The following is a 7,906-nucleotide window of genomic DNA, read 5'->3' as shown; positions in this document are numbered from 1 at the left end:
ACCTAGGGCTTAACTTGCCCTTCTTTCCGAACCTCATAACACCCTTCATGGGCGAAACACAGAGCAAGACCCGCTCCCCAACCATGAATGCAACATCGTGAACCTTCCGATCCGCATAACTCTTCTGCCTGGACTGGGCTGTACGGAGTCGATCCTGAATATATTTAACCTTTACCAAAGAATCCTGAACCAAGTCTGTACCCAATAGCCTAACCTCGCCCGGCTCAAACCAACCCACTGGAGACCAGCACTATCTACAATACAAAGCCTCGTACAACGCCATTGGAATGCTCGACTGATAACTGTTGTTGTAGGCAAACTCCGCAAGTGGCAAGAACTGATCCCAAGTACCCCCAAAATCAATCACATACGCACGAAGCATATCCTCCAATATCTGAATAGTGCGCTCGGACTGTCCATCCGTCTAATGGTGAAATGATGTACTAAACTCCACACGAGTACCCAACTCACGCTGTATGACTCTCTAGAACTGTAATGTAAACTGTGTACCCCGGTCAGAGATGATAGATACCGGTACTCCATGAAGCCTGACAATTTCGTGGATGTAAACCTGAGCCAGCTGCTCCGAAAAGTAAGTAGTAATCACATGAATGAAATGAGCTGACTTGGTCAATCTATCCACAATCACCCAAACTGCATCGAACTTCCTCTGAGTCTGTGGAAGTCAAACAAAGAAATCCATAGTGATCTGCTCCCATTTCCACTCTGGGATCTCTAGCTTCTGAAGTAATCCACCTGGTTGTTGATGCTCATATTTCACCTGCTGACAATTTAGGCAACGAGCTACATATTCCATTATGTCCTTCTTCATCCGCCTCCACCAATAGTGATGCCTCAAATCCTGATACATCTTCGCGGCACCTGGATGAATGGAGTACCGCGAGCTGTGAGCCTCATGGAGAATCAACTCACGTAAACCATCTACATTAGGCACACATAGCTTGCCCTGCATCCGTAATAAACCGTCATCTCCAATAATGACTTCCTTGGCATCACCATGCTTAACCGTGTCCTTAAGGACGAGCAGATGGGGGTCGTCATATTGACGCTCTCTGATACGATCATAAAGAGAAGAATGAGAAACCACATAAGCCAAAACTCGTCTCGGCTGGAAAACATCCAATCTAACAAACTGGTTGGCCAAGTCCTGAACATCCAAGGCTAAAGGCCTCTCTGCTACTGGTAGATATGCTAAACTGCCCAAACTCTCCGCCTTGCGACTCAAGGCATCAGCCACCACATTGTCCTTCCCAGGATGATAGAGAATGGTGATATCATAACCCTTAAGCAACTCCAACCATCTCCGCTGCCGCAAGTTAAGATCCTTTTGTTTAAGCAGATGTTGTAGACTCCGGTAATCAGTGAAAACCTCATAAGGGACACCATACAAATAGTGTCGCCAGATCTTCAAGGCATGAACAATACCTGCCAACTCGAGGTCGTGAACGAGATAGTTCTTCTCATGCACCTTTAGTTGTCTAGACGCGTAGGCAATCACCCTACTGTCCTGCATCAACACCGTGCTGAGACCAATGTACGGCGCATCATAATACACCATATAGGATTCTGAACCAATAGGCAACACTAACACTGGTGCTGTAGTTAAGGCAGTCTTGAGATTTTGAAAGCTCCCCTCACAATCCTCGGTCCACCTGAACGGAGCACCCTTCTGGGTTAATCTGGTCATAGGTGCTGCAATAGATGAGAAACCCTCTACAAATCGACGATAGTAACCTGCCAAACCAAGAAAACTCCGGATCTCCGTAGCTGAGGACGATCTAGGCCAGGTCTGCACTGCTTCAATCTTCTTTAGATCTACCTTGATCCCCTCACTCGATACTATATGATCCAAAAATGCCACCGAATCTAGCCAAAATTCACACTTCAAAGTTTTTGCATATAACTTCTTCTCTCTCAAGATCTAAAGCACAATCCTTAGGTGCTGCTCATGATCCTCCCGACTCCGGGAGTACACCAGAATGTCGTCAATAAACACAATGACAAAAGAGTCAAGATAGGACTGAAATACACTATTCATTAAGTGCATGAATGTTGCTGGGGCATTGGTCAGCCCAAAAGACATCACAAGGAACTCGTAATGACCATACCGAGTCCTGAAAGTAGTCTTCGGGATATCCGGCTTCCGAATCTTCAACTGATGATAGCCTGAACGCAAGTCAATCTTAGAGAACACTCTGGCACCCTGAAGCTGATCAAATAGGTCATCAATACGTGGCAATGGATACATGTTCTTCATTGTAACCTTGTTCAACTGGCGATAATCAATACACATTCGCATAGAACCATCCTTCTTCTTTACAAACAAGACAGGAGCACCCAAGGCGACACACTGGACCGAATGAAGCCCTTATCAAGCAACTCTTGCAACTGTTCCTTTAATTCTTTCAACTTTGTTGGGGCCATCCGATAAGGTGGAGTAGAAATGGGCTGAGTGCCCGGTAAAAAATCAATGCCAAAGTCAATATCTCTGTCGGATGGCATGCCGAGAAGGTCCCTTGGAAATACGTCTGCAAAATCTCTCACTACCGGAACTGACTCGACGGTAGGAGTATCGACACTAACATCTCTCACGTAGGCTAGATACGCATCACACCCCTTTTTAACCATACGCTGAGCTTTAAGAAAAGAGACAACCCTGCTAGGAACACGATCTAAGGTACCCATCCACTCTAGCCGCGGTAGACCTGGCATAGACAGCGTCACTATCTTGGAATGACAATCAAGGATAGCGTGATAAGGCGACAACCAGTCCATGCCCAAAAATAATAAATTGGCTCTGGTCTCAAAACCACTAAGAACAATCAAACACGATCACGGTCAACAATAATAGAATCCCCCACGGGTGTAGATACATAAACAGGTGAACTCGGAGAATCACGAGATACACCCAAATGCGGGGCAAAATAAGATGACACATAGAAATAAATGGAGCCTAGATCAAATAAAACTGATGCATCTCTATGACAGACCAGAAAAATACATGTGATAACAGAATATGATGCAACCGCCTCTGTCCCAGCAGGAAGGGAATAATATCTGGCCTGGCCTCCCCTTCTAGGGTGACCTCTACCTGAATGACCTCCACCTCTAGCTGGTTGTGCAGGTGGGGTGGTAGCTGGTGCTGTAACCATAGCCTGAGGACCTAGTGGAGCATGCGGTGTCTAAGAAATATGTGAAGGTGCACCCCTCTTAAATCTATGTCAATCCCTCACCACATGGCGAGTGTCACCACACTCAAAATAAGCTCTCGGAGGATGTGGCTGATGCGACTGGCTCGGGCCTGATCGACTGGACTGACCACTGAAAGCATCCCGTACAAGAGGCATACTAGACACTGGCGGTACATAATAAGGATCCTGGGGCCTAGTAATGGCTGGAGCACTATTGGTGGCTGGAAGTGCTGAATGAACATGGCGACCCATATAACCCCTGCCCTGACGAGCTGCCTCTGGGGTACGAGTACCACTATAAGTGCCAGACTCTCAAGAACTCTTGGCCTCTCTCTCCTCTCTATCTCGAGTCAGCATGCCCTCTAACCTCCTAGCAATCCCCACAACCTGCTGATACACAATATCCATCTCCAACTCTCGGGCCATGCTCAATCTGATACTGGGGTTGAGCCCCTCAATAAACCGACGAACCCGCTCTCGAACAGTAGCAACCAAGGCTGGTGCATGCCTAGCCAAATCACTGAATCATAGAACCCTGGCGCAACTGCTCAAACTCTGCGTGCCAGGCATCTCTGTGACTCTGGGGAACACACTCCCTCAAGAACATATCTGAGAACTGAGTCCAAGTGAGTGAAGCTGCCTTAGCCGGACTATCCAACTCGTATGCGTGCCATCACTGATAGGTCGCTCCTCTAAGCTGGAACGTAGTGAAAGAAACCCCACTAGTCTCCGCAACACCCATAGTACGGAGGATACAGTAGCACTACTCAAGAAAACCCTAGGCATCCTCTGACGCCAAGCCACTAAAAGTAGGAGGGTGGTACTTCTTGTACCTCTTGAGCCTGAGCTGCTCCGCCTCAGAAGTTGCTGCCCTAACTTCAGGCTGAACTGGGGCTACGAGTTGCATCGGTATGATCTCTGGAACCTGGTCGACCTGAACCCGCTGCTCTAGGGTACCGGCGACGGGAGTGTGTGCTCCTCCCCGGCCTGAGATGTGGCAGGAGCAAGTGGTATCAATCTTGCCTGAGCCAAGGCGCTGAACATGCTCAGAAACTAGGCTAGAGTCTCCTGGGGCGCTGGTGCAGTGACAAGCGTCTCAGGTGCCTGTCCTCCAACTGGAGCCACTGGTGGCTCCTCTGTAGTAACTCGTACGGGTGCTCTAGCCGCACCACATGGACGTCCTCGGCCTCTACCCGCCCTGGTCTCTCACGGCTCTAGCAGGGGGCGCGAGTGTTTGGTCATCTGATCCAGCTGTACATGTCCTCACCATCTGTGAGAGAATAGAAAGACAAAAATTTAGAATCCGAAGTCAAAATCTCGCACGATAAGGAATAAAAAAAGTGCAGCTTTTCCTAACAGTTCCATAACCTACCAAATATAAGTACAGACGTCTCCGTACCGATCTGCGAGACTCTAATAAACCCGCTTGTGACTCATAACACCTATGAACCTAGAGCTCTGATACAAACTTGTCACGACCCCAATTCACCCTCCGTAGGATATCGTGATGGCACTTAGTCTCTAAGACTAGGTAAGCCTAACAATTTGCGAAATAACATAATATAAAACTGAAGCCCAATTCTCAACACATGAAATAAATATAAAACTGCAAATCAATAATTATATTCCCAAAATCCGATGAAAATAAGTCACAAGCTTCTAAGAGCAAATACTAAGTGTCTCTATACATCAGAGTCTAAAGAGAATAAGGAAAACAACATAGTAGGGATAGAGGAGGACTCCGAGTTCTGCAGATGCTGGCAGATATACCTTGAAGTCTCCACGTGCGGTCTAATTCACTGGTATCTGGTCTGGTGGAAAGAACCCGGATCTGCACAAAAAAATGTGTAGAGTGTAATATGAGTATTTTACAACGGTAACTAGCAAGTGCCAAGCCTAACCTTGGTAGAGTAGTGACGAGGTCAGGTCAGGGCCCTGCTGGTTTAAAAGAAAAGTAATGCAGAAGATATAATGATATTTTGAAATGACTGACAAATTTAAACAATGAGAAGTTTAAGAAAATAACAACACAACAAATAGAGGTAAACAACAGGGGCACTCTTGAGGTACCGCATCGTAGTCCCAAATGTAAATATGCACGACTGGGGGGATCTCCCGATGTACCGCCTCCTAGTCCCAAAGTAAATATGCAAGATTAGGAGGATCTCCCGAGTAAACGCCTCGTAGTCCCAAAGTAAATATGTAGTACATGGGGGATCTCCCGAGTAAATGTCTCGTAGTCCCAAAGTAAATATGAAGTACAGGAGGATCTCCCGAGGAACCGCGGCGTAGTCCCAAAGTAAATATGCAGTAGATAACTGAAGGAGCAACGGATTTATAGCAAGAAATCTTACAGTTAAAAATTTAATTCAAATCAAGGAAAGCAGGTAATTCGACTAAGCATGTAGCACAAATTACAAGTAAGAGTTAAGGCACGTAGATATACGATACTAGGCTAATCATGATCACTACATATGCTAAGGCAACTCAGTTAAGGAATTTTAAAAGAAGACAACTCAACAAGAACCGAAATTTCTACAAATTGCCCGTGTACACACTCGTCACCTCGTGTACACGACGCTCACATATCACATATTGTTAGAATAATACCGAATCCTAAGGGGATTTCCCCCACACATGGTTAGATAAGTCACTTACCTCAAATCTCGCTCAATCAATCGGTAAGAATGCCTTTCTCTCAACTTTCCAACTCCGAATGGCCCAAATCTAGCCAAAAGCAATTACATATCATGAATACAACTACAAGAAACTAACTAGGTGGGAAAATCCCTAGCCTCAAACTCCCAATTTCCACCTTAAATACACACTAACTAGGTGGAAAAATCAATGGAGAAACAAGATTATTGATCAAAAATAAGAACAAAGGACTTACCTCAAGAAATCCCTCAAAAATGCTCTCAAGAAATCACCAAACTCGAGCTCAAAAAGTCCAATAATGATAAAATCCCGAACCCTTGAATTAATAGAGTCTGCCTAGTGTTTTCGCTTCTGCGGATCACTTGACCGCAATTGTAGTCCCGCTTTTGCGGAAAATGCACCGCTTCTGCGTTTTTTTCCCAAGTTGCTTTACCTCCGCTTCTGCAATCTCCTATCCGCTTCTGCGGACACGCTTATGCTAGAAGCAGTCCACTTTTGCGGCTCCAACACACCTGCGACCTCCTTGTCCGCATCTGCGGTCTAGCAGATGCGGAAGTTTCCTCGCATTTGCGACCTCTACCCACACTGCTCCAGCCCGCTTCTGCGATCAACGTGCCGCTTCTGCGGGCTCGCACGTGCGGTCAGGCTTGCGCATGTGCGATTATACCATAACTGGTGCCTTCAGCCATTCTCACAAGTCCAAATTTGATCCGTTAACCATCCAGAATCCACCCGAGACCCTCGGGACCTCAACCAAATATACCAATCTATCCTAAAACATCATACAGACTTAGTTGAGCCTTTAGATTACATCAAACAATACTAAAAATACGAATTGCTCATTGATTCTAGCCTAATGAACTTTAGAACTTCAAGCTTCTACATCCGACGCCGAAACCTATCAAATCATGTCCGATTGACCTCAAATTTTGCACACAAGTCATAATTGACAATACGAACCTACTCAAACTTCCGGAATTGACATCCGACCCTAATATCAAAAAGTCCACTCCCAATCAATCTTTTCAAAATTCATCCAATTTTTGAACTTTCGCCAATAGACGCTAAAATGACCTACGGGTCTGTCACCACCCAAAATCCCACCGCAGACGTCGTGATGGCACTTAGTCTCTAAGACTAGGTAATTAACTGTACAATAAAATGGAAAGGCTCCAAGGAACTGCGACGACCAAGCAGCTCTACCTTGAATCCTTGCGATCTCACTTTAACTTTGTCCGAGTCCGATCGCTCCAATACCTGGCTCTGCACAAAAATGTGTAGAAGTGTAGTATGAGTACACCACGGTCGGTACCCAGTAAGTATCAAGACTAACCTCAGTGGAGTAGAGACGAGGTACAGTCAAGACACTCACTAGTCTAATAACCCGTGCAATATATATAGTATACAAAATAATAAGAAACAAATAACAATAAGGACAACACAAATCAACCATTAATATTGCTCAACAAATGATAAATACAAGTACACCTAATTAAATCAAGTCCTTCAAATATAAATCTTTCGCTTATATGCTTCTCAAATAATACTCTTCAGGATATAATACTTTTCAATAAATATATTTTGAATATACTCTCTTCAATTAAATATCTTTCAAATATAATTCTTTCAAATAAATGCTTTTCGAATTTAATTCCTTCAATAAATATCTTTCAAATATAATTCTTTCAAATAAATCTTTTTCAAATATAATTCATTTAATAAATATCTTTCAAATAAATTTTTTTCAAATGTAATTCCTTCAAATAAGTATCTTTCGAATAAAAGTCACTATGTGACACCTCATTTCAAAATCATAAAGTATAAGCCTCAACCCAATTTCATATTTCCACGGTACCTCGTGCCAATTTTTTTATCACACCCGCACGGATAACTCACGTGTCAATATCATCATAATTTAACCACGGCACCTCGTTCCCACATTTTCTATCACAAATGCACGGACAGTTCACGTGCCAATAATAAAATAATTATTTACTCACGGTACCTCGTGCCCACATTTCTTTTCATAATCCGCC

Source organism: Nicotiana tomentosiformis, chromosome 11 (assembly GCF_000390325.3).
Source record: "Nicotiana tomentosiformis chromosome 11, ASM39032v3, whole genome shotgun sequence".
Taxonomy (NCBI): domain Eukaryota; kingdom Viridiplantae; phylum Streptophyta; class Magnoliopsida; order Solanales; family Solanaceae; genus Nicotiana; species Nicotiana tomentosiformis.
This window is presented reverse-complemented; position numbering follows the sequence as displayed.